General features: G+C 26.7%; 1 protein-coding gene across 1 annotated transcript in view; it reads right to left on the minus strand.

Moving 5' to 3' along the window:
- LOC107449428 (protein turtle) overlaps positions 1-24652 on the minus strand; it is a gene marked incomplete in the record, with an annotated part of 296335 nt that overhangs the window by 270582 nt on the left and 1101 nt on the right.

The following is a 24652-nucleotide window of genomic DNA, read 5'->3' on the forward strand; positions in this document are numbered from 1 at the left end:
TTAACGGTAAATACGGAGTTTACGGTAAAATGAATTACGGTAAATGTGGCCGATACTTCATACTGTAATTTGATCCGGACTTTTTTACAGTGTATCTATTGTTGATTATTATTATTGCATGACATAAATTTAAGAAATTTAGTAAATAATGCTCTTATAGTAAAATTATTTTAAATAAAATATGCTTAAAAATAAAATTATATAATTATAATAGAATCAAATAACATAACATCCATTTATAATATGAAAAAATGAGCAAAAAGTATTGAAGAAGGAAAAATACATTCATGATTCCCCAAATAATTCTTCGCAGGAGGGAAATCGAATCTCTTTTTAATCCTATACTACTTTTTCAACATCCTTAAACTTGAACGAAACTAAATATTATAAATACTTAAAAGTTCTGACATTTCTAGCTTAAAAAAACATATATTCACATATTAAACTATAGGTATTATTTATAAAACCGCTGCATATGGGATTTGTATTTCTCGGAATGTCTATTATTCCATAATCCTTTTCGGCAGAAGTATCGTTATATTTACGATCTCACAATTCGCTTATCATCTTCTTTTCCTTCACAGAATTAAATAAAAATATTTGTTATTTCAAGATCCAGGAGAAGATATCGGATTTCCTTTTTGCTTTTATTGTACATTAACTCCTCCCCAAACACCAGCCCATTATTTTCTCTTTCAAGAACATAACCTTGAATTTCTTTCGGAAGAAATTTTTTTTTTCTTTCTTCTTTTTAGGCCATGTCTCTTTGAAGTTGTTTTCTCTGTAGCTTCACTTTTTCCACCAGGAAAAAAAAAGAGTTTTACAGCTTTGGAAGAAATGTTCCTTTGCTTAGATTTTTTTTTCTTCTTACATAACAAATACAGGTTACCAAATCTGATGAAAAGAAAATACTACCGATAGTTAAATATTTTAATTGCATACGGAAAAAACAAATAAATGCAAGGTCAAAAGATCTTGAAGAAAAAAAATGGAGGAAATGGTATCAGTAAGCGCTTTCTCTTACTTTAGACCGCCATTTTTTTTTCATTCGAAGTTAAAAACCAAAATTTTTTCTCCTAATTTTTTAGTTGAGGCTGAAAAATGGTTGATAAGTCTTTTTACGTTTTAATTTCTTTATTGTAACAATAAATATTCGATTCATAACAATAGACAATGTTTTCTTCTACATTCTTTTTGGTAATGAAAATATTTTTTCCTTTCATTTTTTCCATCTAACACTCCCACTAAACAACTATATATTAGTTCGTACATTATTTTAAAGTTCTTTATTCGTATTTTTCCTAAAAAAATTTATTTAAAAAATATAAAACGCCTTTTTTTCCTGTGTTTACTTACATTGTTTAATAATATTAAATAAATTTCTATAAAATAATCAAGTATTAATAAGTTAATGTAGTTAGATAAATTAATGTATTGTGTAATAAATGAACACCATTTTTCTGCATAACATTTATTTACTCAAGATAAATTGCCTTGCAATTTCTTTGGTCAGGAACAGCATCGCCTTCTTGTTGATAAATATGTTCCTTTTATTTATTTTTTTAATTTCATTACATTATAGATAAATATAATCTGTATTTAAAATATACATTCGATTTCACTCTATTTTATGTGACTGTATAAAATTTAGTTGCGTAAAATATTTTTATGTAATTTATGTAATAATTTTGATTTTATAATTCTGATATAAAAATTTTCCATTGATAATTATCTTAATTGCATTGTTTTTAATGACGTATTAAATGAAAAGAACTACGCCAAACTAAATAGGGAAATAAAAAACATTTCTGCAATATGGGCTTAAAATACATAATCAAACATTTCTAAAAATCATTTTAAAAATTAATAGAGTTTAAAGTATTATAAGCGTTAACAAAGAAACAAATAAAAACTTGAAAGAAATGTCATGAAAGCTTCTTGAAATCAGACTAAATAAGCTATCAAGGAAATTAATTGAGCTAAAAAGGAGGAATTATGTTCTTTATTTATAAAATTTATAATTAAAAATATAAAATGTCACTTCACGGACTCACTATTTTATTTAGAGGCTTATATTTAAATCGTTCAATATTATACTCAATAGTTCAATATAGTCAATAGTTCAAGCTCAATATTATAGTCGTTAATTTCGGATCGCTTCTGTAAAAAGGGAATTAAAATCCCCAAAGTATATTTCAAAAAATCAATTCAATATTTTGGTCATTGATTTTAGATCGCTGCTGTAAAAGGGAGATTAGAAACCTCCAAAATATGTTAAAAAATAAAATCAATATTATGGTCATTGATTTTGGATTGCTTCTGAAAGAGGGAGATTAGAAATCCCCAAATCATATTAAAAAAACTATTTCAATATTATTGTCGTTAATTTTGGATCGCTGCTGTAAATAGGGAATTAATATCTCCCCAAAGTAAATTTAAAAAATCAATTCAATATTTTGGTCATTGATTTCAGATCGCTGCTGTAAAAGGAAGATTAGAAACCTCCCAAATGTAATGAAAAATAAAATCAATATTATGGTCGTTGATTTTGGCTTGCTACTGTAAAAGGGAGATCAGAAATACCCGAATTATATTAAAAATAAATTCAATATTAGGGTCATTAATTTTGGATCGCTGCTGTAAAAGGGGAATTATGACCATCAAACTTTATTAAAAATCAATTCAATATTTTGGTCATTGATTTTAGATCGGTGCAGTAAAAGGGAGACTAGAAACCACTAAAATATAATAAAAAATAAAATAAATATTATGATCATTGATTTCCGATTGCTACCGAAAAAAATAGATTAGACACTCCCGAATTATATTTAGAAATTTATTCAATATTTCGGTCATTAATTTTGGATCACTGCTGAAAAAGGGAAATTAGAAGCTTCGGAATCATATTAAAAATTATATTCAATATTATAGTCGTTAATTTTGGATCGCTGTCGTAAAAGGTGGTTTAAAATATCTCGAATTATATTAAAAAATATATTCAATATTATGGTCGTTAATTTTTGATCTCTGATGTGAAAGGTGGATTAGGATCTCCCGAATTCTATAAAAAAATATATTCAATATTATGGTCGTTAATTTTGGATCGCCGATGTGAAAGTTGGATTAGGATCTCCCGAATTCTATAAAAAAATATGTTCAATATTATGGACGTTAATTTTGGATCGCTGATGTAAAAGGTGGATTAGAATTACATTAAAAATGAATTCCATTTCGTTGTAAGTCAGTAATTTTTTTGTTATGTCACTGCTAAGAAAGAGTTGGTCAGGAACCCTCAATGTTCTGCTTCAATTTCTTGTTCCAATTTATGCTTTGCTTCAATTTCTGTTACTTTATTTATCAATCTGTTTCCGCCAAGGTCATGTTAAATTCACGCTCAACCAATTCCTCTCTTATCTACTCCAACCAAACTGAATAAAATATTTATTATTTGCAGATCCACGATAAGATATCGGATTTCATTTCAGTTTTGTTGTGCATTAACTTCTTTCCAGACATCAAACCATTATTTTCTCTTAGAAGAACATAACCTTGAACTTTAGGCAGAAGAGAATTCCCCCTCTTCTAGACCATGTCATTCTAAAATGGTTTTCCCTGCAACCTCACTCTCTCGAAGGGAAAGGGTGATTTACAGCTCTCGAAGAAATGTTCTTTTCGTCTCGAGGAGGTTTTTTTTTTTTCCCCTTACAGAAAAGCATCCGAAAAACAATACATTATTTCAGGCAATTTAGAGGCCTGTTAATCTACTATTATTTTTTAAAAAAATATTTAAGGGATAATAATAGGAGCAATAAATTGTAAATTGGAATTCAATTTAAAAACGGAAACAAGGTTGTGAAGTGGAATTTAATACACTATTCTTTTTAAACAATATAAAATTAATAGTGGAATCATATGATTGGGAGTCGGAAATTAAACTATTATTATATTAAAAATCGTAAAATATAACAATAGAGCATATAAAATTTTGAAAGATGAATTTAATTTACTATTATTAAAAAAATAAAAGTTGTACTAATGGAAGCATTGGATTTTGGAAGTGGTATTAAATCTTCCACTACCTATGTATGGTAATAATGTATGTATGGTAATAAATATGTATGGTAATAAATATGTATGGTAATAATGAAAAGATAGGATTGGTAAGTATAATTCAATCTATTCTTTTTAAACATAAGTTAATAATGGTAGCACAACATAGGGTAGACTACAAACACACTATTATTTGAAAAATCATGAAAGGTAAAAAAATCAAAGGATAATAATAGAATCAATAGATCGGAAATCGAAATTCAATGTACAGTGTGCAAAGTGAAAAGGACCACCCTCCACCCTAAATAACTGATCTAATGATTAGATTTTCATGTTCTATGAATCAATCTTAATGGTTTGAGAATGTGACTACAAATATACTAATTTATTTGTGTAACCGATATTTTAAGTTACGAAATAAGATACAAAAATGTACTTTCGGTGAATAAATGTTTTTTTTTTTTTTTTTTTTTTTTTTTTTTTTTTTTTTTTTTTTTTTTTTTTTTTTTTTNTGTAACCGATATTTTAAGTTACGAAATAAGATACAAATCTGAGAAATATGGCCCTCATAGTTTGGCCAGGAGTTAGGACCCCTTAATGTTTAATTTTTACATTTACGTGGTTCATCATACCTCTAGAACTCTTTAGGTTAATTGAAACATTTTTGCACGCAATTATAAAATTCGTTTATCCAAATAATCCCAGGCAAAAAATTTCTTTTATTAAATATTTATTGCTTTTTATTATTTTACCTACTGATAATCGAAAAATTTTAAATTGTAAGGTGTGCATTTTTCAAATACAATAAAATACGGAATACACAAAAAATAAAATTAAACTCTCCGGACCAAACTGGGGACCATATTTCCAAGATAGCGACTACTCCCTATATTTTGGGGATCAGAAATCCGAATCCCTCGAAAAAAAGGTATCTTTATTCAGAAAAAATGCATTTTTGTGTCTGATTTCATAACTTAAAATATCGTCTGCACTAACTAATTAGCATATTTGATATTCCCCTCTTGAATCATAAAAATTGAGTCCAAGAACGTGAAGATTCGATCATTAGATCAAAAGTTATTCAGGTTTATTTTTTTGGCGCACTGTATTTTATTCGGGTTGCTTCGTTTTTTTATTTTACACAATGTACCATTATTTTAAAAATGGAAGCATAAATTTGTGAAGAGGAATTTAATCTACTATTTTTTAGACAATATAAAATTAATGATTGAAGCGTAGGATTGGCAAGTAGAATTTAAGCTACTATTGTATGAGAAATTGTAAAAGATAATAAATACATGCATAGAATTTGAAAAGGTGAATTCAATTTACTATTCCTTAAAAAATGTAAAATGTACTAATGGAAGCATAGAATTTGGGAAATGATCTACTATTATCTGAAAAGAAAATATAAGGCAATAATGGAAAGATAGAACTGGAAAATATAATGTAATCTATTCTTTTTAAACAATGCAAAAGTTAATAATGGCAGCATAACTTTAGGTATATTAATAATGCACTATTATTTGAAATATATAAGGTAACTGAAGTATGGAATTGGTATGAACAATTTAACCAGCTATTCTTTGTTACAATATAAAAGGAAAATGGAGGCATAGTATCTGAGAAGTGCTATTTAATCTGCTATAGTCTTAAAAAATATAAAAGGCACCAATGGAAGCTTAAAATTTGGAAAGTGAAATTTAATCTACTATTATATGAAATAATATAAAAAGTAATGATGCAATTGGAGAGGATAGTATTATTATTTGAAAAAATATTAAAGGTAAAATGTGTAAAAAAGTGTCACTTAGTCTATTATTATTTGAAAAAATTTAAAAGTCAATAATCGGATCGGAAAGAGCAGCCTACTATTATTTGATAAAAGATAAATGGTGATAAAGAAAATCAGTTCAAATCATTGAAAAAAATAATTACAATTTTATTAAATCATGTCGATCTTCGTTGTTGAAAAATAAATTTAAATTCCAAAACCCTTTGCCTTTTCATGAATTTATTTAAACAAGCCAATGAAAACTTAAAAATTGACGAAGATAATTATTCCAAACAATTTCCGGTTAGTAGACTCGAAGGAGCATTAAGATTAATAGACAGGAGACAATTCAATAAATACAAGAGGCAATTATAAAATATTGCTCTCTTGCCAAGAAAATAGTAGTACAAATAGCCTTTTGAGCAAGGACACTCGATTCAAAAGACTCCCAAGTCTGTTACATTCTTTTCCAAGATATGGAGACAACACTATTGTATAATCTCAGATCGCCTCTATTTGTCTTGGAGGAGTCACGTGGCTTTAAGGACTTTTGATAGTAAACTTCCAACCTGATTCTTACATGCTATATATTCTCAACAGGTAATAATGTTGATATAAAATGGGGAAGCAAATTTAATCAACTATTATTTAAAAAAGATAATTTTTAGCAAAGAAAGTATGAAAGTTTAGACAGTTAAAGAAAATTTAGATGATTATTTTACGTAGAAAAAAATTATGGTAAAATTACCGTAATTTATGAAAATGATATTTCAAGTAAAAAAAAACATAATTTTGCGTAATAAAAGAAAATATATGGTACATAAGACATCCATTTAAAAAAATTTCCTTTCATATGGTAACTGTTTACAAGAAAATTAAGTTTCTTTCATCAATAAAAGTACTTATTTTCACACATTTAGTAAAAAATACAAAACTGAAAAGATTTTACCAAATAAATGGTTTTTAAACCATGCTCTAAGTTATGATAACAAAATTGCCAAATGTTACCACATTTGCCAATTTTTAATACACTTCATAAAACAATATTTTGTTGCTAATTTTATAAAAATTGCCAAAACGCTTCAGTGAAAATTCTCGTGCTTTTTGGTGTTTGCATAGAAGCAGAAACGTGATAAACTACAATATTCTAATAATTTTACTTTATTTTTTTCTTATCATTGATTTATATTTTTGAAAGATTCAATCTACATAGCTATCCCATAATTTAATCTTAAATTAACCGAAAGATATTTTAGAAGTGGTTCTGTATGAAGACGCACGCCATACTCCTTAGATATAGAGACTTATAGACTAGAAAAAAGAAATAGATAAAATATTTCAAGCTGTTGATGTTTGAGCTTTTGTACGCTTGTCACGCATAACCTATCAGAACAGATGTTTCAATCGAACTTTACCTGAAAAACAAAATAAATGCACGCGATCTACGTGAAAAAGTCAAGTGTAGAAATATAGCGAAACTAGTTTTTTTCTTTATAAATACAACTATATAACAAATATAACAAATATAACAACTATAACAAATATATAACAAATATAACAACTATATAAACAAATATATAACAAATATAACAACTATGTAAACAAATATTTTTCTTTATAAATAGAATATTGCGAAACCTGAAATGTTTCAATTCATTATTTCTACATAACATATAATTTAATTGATTATAGTAGCTTACCGCATTTTGAAGAAATAACTGATCAAATTACGGTTAACCATAAAATCTATTTTACTGTAAAATATTATATAGTTTTCACTGGAATATTTATTTAATTAGAGTGTTTCAAAGTTTAAGGTAATTATTACTGTAAAAATAACAGTACATCAGATATTTTGTTCCGCAACATGTTCCGGTAAGAATGGATTTTACGATAAAATGTACCGGCACCCTGAGTGCCGGTACTTTATACCATAATTTTATACTGAATTTTTTACAGTGCAGGACCCTAGATATAAATAATGGCAGAAAATGATATTTTTCTCTTATGTATCTTAAAAGAAAGCCAACTAATGGGACAAAACAATTTTTTTAAAAATTCAGTTAGTTATATTATTTAGTTTTGTTGGTATTTTTAATTATTACATAAGAAAATGATAAATATTAGTTTTCAGCATTTTTTGCATTTTATAAGATAATTTTACGAATAATGTATAATTTCGGAGGTAGTTTTGTCCCCCAAAACTATGCCACTGGTCTATATAGTAATAAACTTAGACCAACGAAGTAAATATATATTTTAACATAGACATTCGCATAAAAGCATACAAAATGAAAAAAACTTTTAAAATACAATTTTTAGCTGATAAAATTAATCCAAATGTTGTTCAACATATTTAACGATGGGTCACAAAAAATTATAGAAAAAAATATCTTTTTTCATAAAGCATTATTTTTTTACTTCATAGATCAAGTTTCATATATATATATATATATATATAGTTGAANATATATATATATATACTGGTTTTGTTTTCTATGATACATATGTATACACTTTCTCTGTTTTGTTTTTTCTGATTGCCTTAAAGTTTGTACTTTTCTCAAATAATCTTTCAAGACAATTTTAAGCTTAACTAAAGCATCCTACAATATTGTAACACGATTGCTTTTTTACTCATTTCTTAAAGCTATAACTTAATAAAAATCATTAATTTATTTTGAATTATCATGTGGTCAAACTTTCAACAACTTTATTTCATATTTGAAACACCAAATAGTTAGTACCTCAAAATTTAAACTTTACTAGGCGTTTCTAATGAAAAAATTCTGCTTTTTACAGTTTACAAAAGTTTTCTTTTCATACTTAAAAGTTATTTAGAACAATTACAATTTCTTTATTTTAGATTAAAACTTTTCACAGAAAAATAAAACTTTTTAAAATGAATCATATTGGTGCTCTTTATTTTAATAACTATTTCGGATGCAATATGCGAGATATAATTCCTCAGTTTTAGGGATTATTTTGAGCAGAGACAGTTTTAAAACATTCCTTCGGTGAATTTAATATAATTTTGACCCAAGTCTAAATCATTTTGCGACTTCTTGCTTGCGCAATGTCAGTGTCTTTATATTTTTTCATAATTCCCAAACTCCATTTTTATTCACAGATTCAAATCTTTTTCTCATAACCTTTGTCTTCCAGATAACAAATGATTTTCATATATATTTTCATCAATATCCAAGAATCGATTCCATACAAAAGCACAAGGGAGAAAAAAACCTTAGACAGTTTTGTTAGATTGAAATTATATATTTTTTAAACTTTAGTTTTAGTTTTGGAAGAAACTTAATAGCGCTCTAAGCTTATTTACGGGGCAGTTTAAGCTCTGTATGCTTAAAAAAGTTCTCCGTTCTTATAGATGAGCCGGAAGAAAAAAATTTCACAACCTAATAAAACGCAGAAATAATGGATTGTTAAAACAATATAACGAAAATAACAGGAAGTAAATAAATCTGTTCTTAGTTTGTAGTCTTTAGATTTTTATCACCTCTTATCCGGTCATAAAAATCTCCTGGGTTCAAATTTAATTACTATATCCTGATAAATGTATAAAAAAATTATTATCCCACACCACGTATCTTAAAGTAAACTTGAGAAGAAAAAGCATAATTGCAATTAGAAAGAGTACAATTTTTGAGATAAAAACAACTCATTTTTAAATGCATGCTTGTTAATGAAAAATTATTGAAAGTTTCTGTAACTAAATTAAATACGATCACATAATTGGAAGCTTTTAATTCTAACGTGTTTACAAACATTCTTACAGCTGAATATGCGTGTTTAAGAAAATAGACACAGCTCAAACCGCGTGCTTAAGAAAATAGGCACAGCTGGAGATGGGTTTTCAAAAGGTGACACTGCTTGAAATGTGTGTTTACGAAGATGAACACAGCTCGATTTGCGTGTTTATAAAAATGGACATAACTCAATCAAAATGCGTATTTAAAAAAATATACATAGCTCAAAATGTGTACCTAATAAAATGGACACAGCTCAAAATGCGTGTCTAAGAAAATAGACACAGCTCGCGATGCGTATTTAATGAAATGGACACAGATCGAAATGTGTGTTTAATAAAATGGACGACACAGCTCGAGATGCGTATTTAATAAAATGGACACATATCAAAATGTGTGTTTAATAAAATGGACACAATACGTGTCTAAGAAAATATACACAGCTCAAAACGCATGCTTAAGAAATAGGCACAGCTGGAGATGTGTTTTCAAAAGGGGACACTGCTTGAAATGTGTGTTTACGAAAATGAACACAGCTCGATTTGCGCGTTTATAAAAATGGACATAACTCAATCAAAATGCGTATTTAAAAAAATAGACATGGCTCAAAATGTGTACTTAATAAAATGGACACAGCTCAAAATGCGTCTCTAAGAAAATAGACACAGCTCGCGATGGGTATTTAATGAAATAGACACAGATCGAAATGTGTGTTTAATAAAATGGACGACACAGCTCGAGATGCGTATTTAATAAAATTGACACATATCAAAATGTGTGTTTAATAAAATGGACACATATCAAAATGTGTGTTTAATAAAATGGACACAATGCGTGTCTAAGAAAATATACACAGCTCGATCTGCGTATTTAATAAAATGGATACAGATCGAAACATTTTTTTAATAAAATTAAAACAGCTTGAAATGTATGTTTAAAAATGAACCCAGTGCAAAATGTGTGTTTATAATAGAGATAATGCAAAAATTGAGCCTTTTCAATATTCAATCTAAATTTAACAACCAAACTGGAGCTTGTTTCGTGTTTACTTTTCCTTATTTATTTAAACATTAAGCATAATAATTACGGAGCAAAGTCCCGGATTTCAGGATCAAGGTTGCTATATATTACAGTTGTAACTTTTAAAACGAGGTCGTAATATTTCTAACGATATAGTGAGTTTTTAAAATCAGATTTTCAACAACATTAATTTATAACCACTGTTATAAATTCACAGGACTCGTAGCAACCTGATTTGATTGGAATAAAATTTAAACCTAATTATTTACTAGGTTACCAAAACATAACAATATTTCCTAAAACTTGTTTTAATTTATGATTGCAGTAAAAATTCGTTAAACATTTTTATTCAAAGTAATAATTCAGCAATAGAGTAAAAAGCTAGTTAACATCACTTTAAAAATTGCAAAAGAGTAATTAAATATGTTTAACATTAAATGTTGATTTTCAAAGTAATATCACTCAATCACTTCCTTATATAATAAAGGGTAGCCAGTTTAAGTTTTAAGCCTTCAATTTTGATTAACAATCAAACTAAAAAACGTAATAATAACAGAGAATAATATCGAGAATAGATGGTAAATAATTACAAGTAAATACCGTTAAATAAGTGACAAATAAATGATTCTCAAACAAATACATTCATGACGTTTATTAATTAAATTTTGATAATAGTCAAAGTTATTAATGATTTTTTAATCTAATGCACAATTTTGAAAACTGTTTTTAATGTCCAAAATTAGATGAGTTAGATAAATACCGTTTATATGATTAAAATCAACAATTCAAACAGAGAAAATTTTTATTTAAAAACTATTAACTTTTGTTGAAAATTAGTGTCATTTTATTATCAGATTAAAACCTATCATTTTAAGCCTCGCGGACCAAAATAAATAGTGGTTGTACAATGTTCACCAACTAAGAAAAGTAATTTACATAAAATTATCTTTTAAAATCTCATTTTTGAAAATGTCGTATCGTTTTAACAACAAATTATCACTTAAAATTTCAAATTCAACTAAATATAATCAGTTTGTTTTCTATTATTTTGAGCTACATTGGAAGAAAGAAATAAAATAGTGGTAGTACAATTCTTACCACTGAAAAAAGTGACTTACATAAAAAGATCTTTTCAAATCCTGTTCTTTACCAAATGTAAAACTGTTTTTAACAACAAAATATCACTTAAAATCTTAAATTCAAATAAAAATAATTAGTTTGCTTCATTATGAGCTACATTGGTGGAAATAAATAAATAAAGCTGTGGTAGTATAATTTTCACCAAGTAAAAAATTAACTTGCATAAAATTAACCTGTTTCTAGAAAAATGCCAAATTGTTTTCACAGTAAAATATCTCTTAAAATCTCAAATTCAAATAAAAATAATTATTTTGTTTCATTATGAGCTACATTGGAAAGAAATAAATAAATAAAGCTGTGCTAATATAATTTTCATCAAGCAAAAAAGTAACTTAATAAAATGATCCTGCTTCTAGAAAAATGTCTAATTGTTTTAACAGCAAAATATCACCAGAGCTCTCAAATTCAAAAAAAAAAAAATTATTTTGTTCCCTATTATTCTGAGCAAAATTGGGGGAAATAAATAAATAAAGCAGGGGTAATACAACTTTCATCAATAGAAAAAGTAACTTACTTAAAATTATTATTCAATTTCTATAACTCCAAATGTCTAATTTTTCAAATATCTAATTGCTTTTAACAGCAAAATATTACTAAAAATCTGAAATTCGAATAAGATAATTAGTTTAAGTTTCTTATCATTTTAAGCCACATTGGCGGAAATAAATAATTAAATAGAGCAATAGTAGTACAAATTTTACTAATAAAAAAGTAACTTAAGTAAAATTACCTTACAAAATCTTGTTTTTCCAATTGTCTAACTGCTTTGTAACGTAAAATATCAAAGTCAAGTAAAAAATAGTTGAAGTTGTTTATTATTTTGATCCTCATTCCAACAATTAAAAAAATTAAACATAAAACTATCCTTCAAAATCTTATTTTTCAAAATGTCAAATGGTTTTTAACAACAAAATAATACTTAAAATCTCAAAATAGGATAACAATGACTAGTTTAAAATCGCATAAATAACAAAATATAAAATTAAATCTTTGATTCCATAATTGTACAAAAAAACAATCTGCACCTAAAAAAATGAAACCGTGATTAAAAAAACAATAATTTTTCCCAGTTTTCAACTCCAGTTAACAATAAATAAATAAATAAAGTAATCTATTTTTTAAAAAAAGAGTAATCAGCGATTTTTAAGAAAATGCAAGTCTCAAAGGAAAATAACAATCACCATTTTTATTGAAAAAAAAATAACTCTAAATCGCATGTTTCTTATTAGTTATCAAATATAAGAAAATACAAAGATACAAAGAATAATTAGATTTAGAATTTTTCTCATTTTTAATCATTTGATGCAAATAAGATAATATTCGAAAATTAAAAAAATTTTAAACTAGTTTTAGCAAAACACGAGAAACTTAAATGAAAACTATTATTTTGTTTGTTTTTCCCTTAATCAAGCAAAGAAAATAAAGATTTGATGAAAATACTTTTTAATAATATTTGATACATAGTTTAATTTTAATTTGTTTGACATATTAAAACTTGGTAACTTTTATTTGATTAATTAGCACATTTCTAGTTTAAAAAATTATATTTTTTCATTTAATTCTTTTTATTTTATTTGTTAAAGTGATTTTGTTTATGAAAAGAATTAATTCATAGTTTGCAATTAAGGTAAAATTTTAAATTTCCTTCAAAATTATTACTCAAGTTTTTTAAATCAAATAAGAATCTTTTATTATTGAATTTTTTGAGCCGTTTTCCGTACTGTACTGACATATAATGATAAAGTAAACAAATGACGTAAAAGATAGCAGGATGGCTGCACTCCAGAAAAATTGAATCGCATTCTATAATGACATATTAATGCTGAAGTAAACAAATGACATATATGGTTGCAGACTGGCAGCATTCCCGAAAAATTGAATCGCATTCTGTATTGATTTATAATGCTGAAATAAACAATTGACGTATAGGGTTAAAGGGTAGCTGCATTCCATAAAAAATGAATCGCATTCAGTACTGACATATAATGCTGAAGTAAACAAATGACATATAGAATAACAGGGTGGCCGCATTCCAGAAAAATTTAAAAACTGATTTTAAAAAAAAGAACAAGAAAAAAAAAATTTTAATTATTATTGACCAAAAGTATTTTTTAAATTAAATGCACGAGTTACAACTAAAAATTCATCTGAATTCCTAAAATTGACGTAAAATAAAAGCTTATAAATTTTACAATAATCTGATAAAATATTTTTCCCCACTTCTTTTAATTTTTCCAAACTGCAGCCATTTTGTGTAGGCTCTTATGAGAAAATCTGTCTGCTTTTTTTAGCAACTGTTACACCTCTTTTAATCCATTTCAGAAATCTTCATGAAATACAGTCGAATCTGAAAAAATCTATTCAACTGAAAAAATTTTGCAACTCTGCATTTTATGTAAAAATCTTTTTCATTTGAAATTTATTAAATCGTTTAAAACTATAAATAATTATTAAATACACTAATTTAATTTAATGCACTAATTTAATTTAATACACAATTAAAGAATTAGTAAAAACACTTAAATAAAAGAACATAATTTAAGGATAATTACTGTTATAAAAGCATTCCTGAAACAGCCCTTTATTGACCAGGGGGTCAGGGAGGTAAAGACTTCACAGTTTTGTGACTAACTGCCTGATTGTGGCAACATACCACCTTTATTTCCAGACAAGCTGCTATCCATTGATTTGAAAGTGGGTGGATTCAAGTCACCACTGGGGATCGAACCTTAGCCAGATTGAATCTTGTTTTAGCAAGGAAATCATATATTTAAAATTAGCTTTCTCATGAACGATATCAAAACTATACCATCGATTTCATTCAATTTTTTTTTTTTTGCCATATAAAACAGCATTCATTAAAATGATCTAAAGAATTCTATGTGCTATAACCCAAAATATTTTCGACCATTATTAAACAAAGTAATAAGAACTAGTATATAATTATCAGAAATTATTTTTTGAATGGAATTTCTTGAGATAAACGACTTTTATGATTGCGTAAAAAAATTTCGAATCGATTAAAAAGTTCCCGAGATATGGTGAAATAGGTCAAAATAAAATTAACAAACTTTTTTTTATCTGATATATTTTAAAAATAATAATCTTATATGAACTAGAACCCGATCTTATATGAACTAGAACCCGATCTTATATGAACTAGAACCCGATCTTATATGAACTAGAATAATCTTATATGAACTAGAATCTTATATGAACTAGTAATTTATTGTCTTCCCCGAATTAATGTAAATGATTTACTCTAGTTTGTGAACTTAATGTTTCGATTTTTATTGGAGCAGAGTATTAAATCTATTGAAAGCTACTTATTCCAAAAAACCTTTTATTTGGCACTTTAAACTATTTCGATTTTAGTTATTCCGTTTTAACCATGAATTGTTGTTCAAATAATGGCAAAAGCATTTTTAACTTTAAGAAAAAAACAATAGAATAAGATATCAAGTCAATGATAGAATTGAAATAAAATAAAAGACACTCAACATTTAAAAAAAATATTTTAATAAACTTGAAATTGAAGAAATCTTTCCAACGTGAAGCATTACTTTACATCACTCTCAAACAAATCTAATATTTTTCAAACAATAGTTTCATCATCTCATTATTTCAATTCAAAAAAAGGAACGAAGAATAAAACTAACATTGTTCTTTTTTTCCTTCGTATTGGCGATAAAATTGGCGAGAAAGGTTAGATGACTTCGAACTCAAAATGTCCTCTTAATGATGTAGCAAACCGCGCAACTTTAACAAATATGTTTTTTAAAGAAGAAAGAAAACAGGGGTAAGAAGGATTAATACAATTCTACTAGTAGATGGGGGGGGATTGAATTTGTGGTACGTTTTCTTTGACAAAAGATCTGAGCTAGTGTTTTTGGCAAAAAGCCAAAATGTCAGAAGAGCGCGGTTCTCTCGTCTCATAACTAAGAATCGATGATTCTTGGTTTCTAGAACTCTATATGTGTACTCTATAAATTTGCATTTCTAGAAAGAAAAGTCATTATTTTCTTTTATTATGTTCTCTATTTGCTTTGTCCCAAAGATGATAGAAATGTAAGAGGAATAATTGGATAAGGAGACAGTTTAATGAAATTCCAACAAGTTATAAACCTTTTTATTTTAATAAATATAATACTAGAAGCTTATTTATCCCTTAAATTATTAACTTCCAATACTTTTTAATAATATATTTCGTATTAGTATTAGATATTATGAAATCAAATAAAAAGACAAAAAAACATGAAACGCAATCTTGAATATTAATAATCTGTCGAAATCTAAATACACATTACAATATAATAATGGCCTAGGCACTAACAAATGTGCATAAAATTCGACAACATGTTTGAGCGTGTTTTTCGAAGTATTGTTCCCGATAATTTAGACACAGACGCCTACTTTTATTTTATTTCATAATCAGAGTTGAACAGCCAACCTATTTACGGATTGACAATTACTAATGTTTAATTGGCAGCCTCACAGTGTTGAATCCGACCCGGAAGACAAAGGGACTCATGAATCAAGTATAGAAACAAACTAGCTCTTGTGAAGAACTTTTTGATGCAACTAACCCACAGCATTTGCGTACCACGGAGAAGGAAACCCACGAAAACCTCCCATGGTTAGCCCGATGACAAGGGTACTCTTGCCCAAGATTCACTTACCACGAAGGACGGTCATTACGTGAGTGCTGTGGGCAGTGCGAGCTGAGAGCAGAATTTCTTTTAACCAGCCTTTACTGAGATTCGAACCTGTTCATTGGGATGACAATCTGACGGTATTAAAAAACTTATAGCAAGAAAATAGTTAAGTTTTTAAAGTATAGAGAAGGTGATGGCTATCCCCCTGCCAATAAATCTCTAATCCCAATACACAACCAATCTCCCGACCTCCTCACCATGTTTCCAAACCACACAACCGTGTATGGAGTTTTAAAGCTCTGAAACTGATGAAGATATTACAATGGATTTTGAACGACTAAGACACCATAAGAAAAAGTGCCGTCTGATCAAGGACCCGGCTTTAAGCATGGGAAATTGAACCCCGAACCAAGCCATGGTAAGTAAATACTAAACCCACCCCATTGAATGGGCGATCTGAAAAATAATTTTCTTTGGTGTATGGTGCTTTTGATTCATCCTTAAATAGGGACCATGGTCTGTAATGTGTTAGTCAGTCTTGTTGTGCCAGTCTTGTTGTTTTAATTTTTATGAGGAAAAGCCCTCATTAAATCAAAATTACTTTACTTATACACTTTGTAGCTAATTATTATTACTACTAATTAAACTAATTACTAATTATACTAATACTAATTTGCTAATTATACTGAAAAAAATTCCGGATAAAATTACAGTGAAAAATACCGGCATTCAAGGTGCCGGTACTTTTTACAGCTGAATCAATTTTTACTGCAACATGTTACGGAACAAAATATCTGGCATACCGTAATTTTTAAAGAAATAGTTATCGTAAAATCGCTTAATCACTCTAATTAGTTTAGAAGAACCCAGAAACCTTATTCCGCAATTTGATCCGAAATTTTTTATAGTATGCGGAAGCTGAAAATAAGTACATACTTTATTTTTAATTTACACAGCTTATGGAAATCAATATAGTACAGTGCAAAAAAAAAATCTCAACGATTGGTAAAGTATTCAGATTTCCACAAACTAAAATGCAATATTAATGGTTCTTAAATATGCTTAAATATTTAGTACAAGCGATCTTTTAAAGCTATGAAACTATAATGCACAAACATACTTTCTCTGAATACAATAAACAAGTGTTTCCTTAAAATGGGTCTGGATTATGATGAACTACAACGATTGTTTCAATGGATTTCGCATCCTTTTTAATTAAAATTACATTTTTTAAAAAGAGAAAAAAAATACCATTTACAATTCAATATTTTTAATTTTTTTTTCAATTAAATAATAGTAAATAAAATTTAAAATTTATTCTTTTTGCGTGGAAAGTTCTCATCAAAACAAATATGTTTGATTTACTTAAAAAGTTCTTATAAGTAACGAAACACAATAAAAAAAAGTCACTAAACATTTTGGGGGAGGGGTTATTTTTGACCGATCTCTTGATTAAAAATACTGCGACCATATTTTCCAGATTACGGCAACTTCTCATATTTGAAGAAAAAGAACTCAAATCATAGAAGAGTCATTTTTATTTAGTGGAAGTGCGCCCTTTAGTTTGGTCTGATTTTGTAATTTAATTTGTTGATTAGGTCTGCACAAATTAATCATCGTAATTATTGTTAGCCGCTTCATTAATAACATGAAAATCTGACCTCTGAGTCAAAAACCATTAAGATTTTTCCATTCTTGTGCACTGTATCTATAAGTACGTACTTCCAGAAAGAAAGTTCGTCATTTTGTTTCTGTGTTCCCTTGTTTACTTTTTTACAAAGGTTAAAGTGACATGAAAGGAATAATATAGCGCAGACAGTTTAATAAATTTTCCTCAAGCTCTTAATATTTTTATTAATTTTAGTTAGCGATTTAATTAATTGAATTAAAAGTACAGTTAGATTCTTCATCACTAATTAATTAGATTTATACTATAAGCGATACACAATAAATTAATACTCTGATATACCTAATTTGATTATTCTTTGTTTACTTTACTGCGACATAAACTCATATTTCTAAAAAGAAAAATCAGTATTCTATTTTTCATCTATTTACTTTGTTTAGAAATTTTAACAGAGGGCTTAATTAATTCAAAAATATTGAACTTTAATATTCTGTCGCATACTTCTGGTATCTAGAGCTGCATAGGTGTAATCTATAAATATCTATTTCCAGAAAGGAAATTGTTATTCGCTTTTCGAACTTCTTTGTTCTCATGATAATAATGATGCAATTAAAATAATTCGAAAATACAGAAATAGCTTTTCAAACACATTTCAAACAAGCTTAAAGTTTGAAAAAAAAAATTTCTTAAGAGGCGTAAAAATAATAAGTGGCGATGTTTTTGAAGAAACGACTATAATTTAATACTGTGCATTATTAATGTTTAAAAATTGTGATACTATTGAATGCTATATAGAAAAACAATAATTTTTAGCTTAATATAAAACTGAGAATGGAAAATAAAGTTAATAGCTACTAAAATAGGAAATAGTAAAATTTGTGCAATAGATAACAAAGATAAAAAAATAATAAAACTATTCATAAAACTAGCTGTGCTTATAATTCATTTTCAAAATACTGTTGTTGTTGGGGGGTTNTTTTTTTTTGGGGGGGGGGGTTCATCCCTATGTTCACAAAATTTTGATTAAGTGTGAATATTTTGAGTAACACAGGAAGATGAGAAATATTTTTAAAAAATCAAAAAATTTACACTGTTAAAAGAATTTAGTAATGCTCATGAAAAATTATAAGGATCTAATATCTAGCTAATAAACAGCAAAATAATTATTTAAATATTCTGAAAATTTCCAACTAAAAGTCAGAAACCTCCTTGGAACCTTTCTGAAGAATTTAAAAACTTTCACACTATAAGCCAGTAACATTACAGGGATAATTTAGCAATTTTGAATTGTTCTAGTCTGATCAGCTAGTAAAAATCATCTTTAATCACTTCTAAATAAACAGACATTTTTACTTATTCTACTTTATTTAAATAATTTACCATAAGTTAAATTTTTCATTCAATCTTTTCATTGCATTTTATTTTTTAAACCTGTCTTTTTTTTTACTTTAAACATTGCGTTATCATGCTAAAAGAAAAACTAAGTGGCAAGCTATTCATTATCGAAACATTATACTTACTGACATGAATTAATTATAAACAAAAACTAATCTTTGTGTGTAATAACAAAAATGACAAGTTCTTTATTAAAAGGTTGTAATAAATTTATTTTATACTTTGATTAATTGACTAAATCTTTCACAAAAGAAAAGTAAAATTTTACTTCTAAACTTCACTTGAATTACATATTACGTCTGGATAATATAAAATTCTTTTTATATAAATTATAATATTAATAATTAACTATATTTTTAATAAAAACTAAATGACTAAACTTTATAAAAATAAATTTTTTTGTAAAAAGTCGATAATTTTATAACGATTTAGAATTATTTCCTATAAATAGAATAAGACGATTTCTTGTTCAGTTAATTTCTATAAAAATTCAACAAAGAAAAATTTAATATTGTGAAAATCGTTTTCAAACTCTGTTTTGTTTTCTTCTTCGAGTATAAGAAAATCGATTGTATATTTTCCAAAAAATTTATTTTAAAATTTGTTTTTAAATACTGACTAGAAAAATTAGTTTAACATAAATCATTAATTATAAAATTTGGCATTTATGGTTAATGTTCGAATCAGAACAATACGCCTTTTGAAGAAAAGCAGCAAAGCTGCCGGCGGTCTGTAACACTGCTTTTCTTTGGTATGTCCATTGTTTATTGCTTTTTGTTAAACTGTTTTATTTTCTTTTGTAATATGTATTTATAGATGTTAATTACCTTATGTTATTTTAAAATTATATAATATTCAGGGTTAAGAGGTTAGAAAAAATTCTGTTAAGGGCTAAAAAAATTCTAAAGACTGACTTTTTTTTTTTTTTTTGCTCTAGGTCTGTTTCTTTTTTCATTTACTTATATTTATTATTTTTTTACAGTTGATTGCAACTATTTTTATTTCTTCTTTATCATTTCATTTATTTATTTATTTCTGCTGCTTTACTTGCATATTACTACAATTCATTTAGCAGCTTTTGCGTTTTTTATTATTTCTTTTTTTATCTTCTTTGCTTTTGTAGCTTTTCTTTGATTTTATTTGTTACTTACTTTACCTAAACATTTATTTTCCTTCTTTTTTAATATTTTATATGTACTCATACATTTTTCACATTAAGAAAATATTAACCGAAAAAAATTTTACATGCATATGATATGATTTTTTTTATACAATAAACCCTCACAGCAAAATTATCATAATTCAAAAACATACAATTTTAGCTCGATAAAATTCAGAAAACCTAGATTGCTAGATCGTGAATACTATCTCAGTAACATCAAAGCAAACATTTTATTTGCCTTTCTCCTTATTGACTGAAACGTGATTTAAGCACTCGATTCGCTGATAAAGATTTGTAGCTAAGTAAAACTGTTCCAACGACCGAGAAAAACACTCACGGTTTCACAATTATTTTTCTTCCACCACTTACTTGATACAATGTAGCTTTTAAAATCAACCAGTGATGTCATCATGGTAGTTGCTTACTGTTCCTCACGAAAAGATCGTGCGTTTGATCCCAATCGAAGCCAATACGCGCGACTGATTTAAAGTTTTTATAGAACTCTTTAGCACAAAATTTTTGTTAAGCATATTTTTCATACTGTTTATTATTTTGTATTCATTTAGGTCAAAACAAGTGAAAATATTATAATTAGCATTTTAATGGAGATATTTCCGAATCGTGATCAGTCGCGCCAACTACAATCGCCAAGGTGCCAAATAGATTTTAAACTTGGTTTTCAGNCACAATTTTTTTAAAAAAAAACAACATGTAGATGTTTGCCCGGGGGTGGCTATGAGTTATACATTTCAAGATGAACCTTTTCTGTGATGTTTTATTTTTTAGTTTCTCGTGGGTCACTGCCCGGAATTCACCACGATTTGGCGATTATTCTGCCATGGAAATCTCCCATTTTAATTCTTAATAGTTATGAAATACAGCATGAAACACCGGTGACTTTTTCTGCGTTTATGGTAAAATCCACCAAACACGACTCAGTTTCACACAAGAATTTTTCAAATTTACACTTATTTGCAGATATTTAGATCTAAGAAAAACAGTTATTCATGATTGAAGTTTCTTTAATTTACAAAATCATTTACTGATATATTATTAAATATGAATGGGGAAAAAATCTCAAACTACTTTTTGGGGAATTTTAAATTTTAGTACAAATATAATTCCGTTTTTAATAACTATTTGACTGTTTTTTTTTTAAATTGAAAAATATCGAAATATATTTCTGCTTGTAATTAAAGAGCGAGAAACAAATACACGAAAGAAACACCGGTATTCCAATTGCGTCAAAGGTTTAACCATTCCTCACATTAATTACCACATTAATTTTAAGGTTTCCTTTAATTACCTTAAAATTTGAGTGATAGTTTTCTTAAGGATTCATTTACTGATAAATCTTTATTAATTAAAGATTGTAATTAAAGGAGTTATTTTAATTAAAGGTTGGTTTGCCATGAAAACAAACGATAATTCTCTTTTCTTATTTATGCATGAAAAAACAGATGAAAAGTAATTTTAAACAAAGAAAAATAATCTCATAAAAATTAATTAATTAATGAAAAAATATTTCTTTAACAAAAAGTAGTTATTAATTACATTTTCTGAAAAACATTTTTAGTTTATTTTTGATCCGAAGAAAAAGGAAAAAGCAAACACATATTTCTTTCCTTCCAAAGTTAATGTAGATTCGATAGATTTAATCAAATAATTCGAATGATATGGATATTAAACAAATGGAAGCTAAATAACATTAAAAACTTTTGTATTTAAGATGTTTTTAAATAAGGCCAACTTTTGTTTGAAACATTATTATAGTTATGGCCAACTCCATAACTTTAATGTCAACATTTATAGTTATGGCGTTTAAATATATCTCCTTGCGACATATACTAACCATTTGGTGTATAAAAATGTATTTTGGTTAATTATTTTTCTCAAAAAAATAAAACTCGTTATAAAAATAAAAAGAATTTCAATTTATTTACTTTTTCTCTTTTAAAATAAATTTAAGAAAGTAATGTAACTTCTTCTAACAAATTTTTAATTGTTATTTTTTTTTTTCTTGAAAGTCCAAGTGACAAAAGGGGTAAAATCTTTAAATTTTATTATTTTCTCTTCTTTTTCTTTTATTCTCTTTCTCTTGAACAATGATTTTAAAATAAATAATAAGCCCTTACAGAAAACATTGCCTAAAACATAGTCATTTAAAAAACCTCCCAAACCATATTTTCATCCAAATTTTGAGCAAGTTTATGAAAAAAAAATTCTCGTTGGTTGAATTTTAAAAACATAAAATTATCTTTTATTTTCTCGAACATCAATTAGTTAATAAAGTAAAAAGCTATCACAAAAAAATTATCGTTTATCTCTTAACGCATAATTATTTTTTAAAAAAACTCCAAAACCAAATTAACTGAAATTAAACTGAGTTTTTGATCCAATTTTATAACAGCAAGATAATTCAAAGCAGAAGTAGTAGAATTGTTAAAAGAATTGGATTATTTAAAACGTAGTGGAAATTGTTAAAAGATAAAGAAAATAAAGTTATCTTGCATTTCCGGATTCAATTACAACAAACAAAGAGTTAAGTTAATGTTTTATTTATTTGTTTATAAAAAGAGATTAAAACGATACTTTAAAAAGTGTCTAACAGTACTGTTGATAGTGATCTTCTCCATTAATTTAAGGGAAAGGAAGGAATACAAATCCACGATGATTTAGTATAAAAAGTATACGAAACTGCAAAAGTATACTGTCGAAGCGATTATTTTTAAATTACTGCTATACTTTTAACAAGGTCAAAAATTATTTCAATATAATGATGATACCATATAAAAATACGCCATTTCAAACCAGAACGCTTTATAGGTTGAATATAAACAATCTTTTTCTTTCCTTTTTTTTAATTTTGCATTACTATGGGCTAAAATTAACACACACAATCTCAGTTGAGATTTCTACATTCATTTATTTTTGTTTGCATCGTTGTAGATATTTAATAGACATCAATATTTACGCTGTCCATCCAATTGCTTTTATTTTGATTAAACCCTAACCGTCTGTAATCTGGAGTAATCAGATCTTGTGAAAGTCCTAACATTCAGGGGAAAAAAAGAACACTGATAATTTCGAAGATGGAAACATATGAGTGCGTGTGCGTGGATAAGTATTTCTCAATAATAAATATTTCACAACTATTTAATAGTTTATTGCTCTAGTATCCCCTTAAACTATAATCATTTCTGTTATCGTATTAAAAATTCAATATCGATATTTCTTTTACCTCCAATAACAACATCGAAGAAACCCATTAGACACTATAATAATTTAATTAACACTACTGTTTGATCAAAATATAAACGAACCCAATATGGCGCAAACCTACCTTGTGAAATGCTATTGCGGAATATTAAAAAAACAGTATCCTTTGTAGTTTTTTTTAACAATTTTTTTAAACATTTTCTTAATCTGATTAAAATTCCCTGTATCTATCTTTTTTATTTGCAATAATAGTACTGTTGTAATCTTTGAGACATTATAATTATTTCCTTATTGACTCTTATTTTGATTAAAATATATGTGATGCTAATATGGAAACACTAAGCTGAAGAGTGCTGATAGGAAAAATTAAAAAATAGTAACAGAAAAAAATTTTTATTTCGCTATTTGCTCCCTAAAAATTAATGTAATTTCTAAAAAAAATGAATATAAAAAAAACAATTAAATCAAGATTCATGACAATTCAAAATTCGAAAAAAGTCTTGTCCAATAATTTGAATCTCTGAATTATTTATCTATTTTTATTAAAGTTTCTTATAAATCCAACATATAAAGAATCAAATGTATTTTATTAGTTTTAAGCAAGGCACAAGAGTAGAAGTTCAATAAAAACGGAATATTCCAAAATAATCAATAATACGGCATAGTGACAATAACAGTTCACATTAATATTAATTAGTAAAAGCTTTGTAGTATATGGTAATAGTATATTGATAAATCATAAGATTATTATAGTGCTTTCAGTTGTAATAGTACAATAGTAAACAGTAATAGTATAATACTAAGACGTAAGATTATCATGATTTAGAACAATCTCATTATACAGAATGA

This window comes from Parasteatoda tepidariorum, chromosome 8 (assembly GCF_043381705.1).
Source record: "Parasteatoda tepidariorum isolate YZ-2023 chromosome 8, CAS_Ptep_4.0, whole genome shotgun sequence".
In the NCBI taxonomy this organism is placed as follows: domain Eukaryota; kingdom Metazoa; phylum Arthropoda; class Arachnida; order Araneae; family Theridiidae; genus Parasteatoda; species Parasteatoda tepidariorum.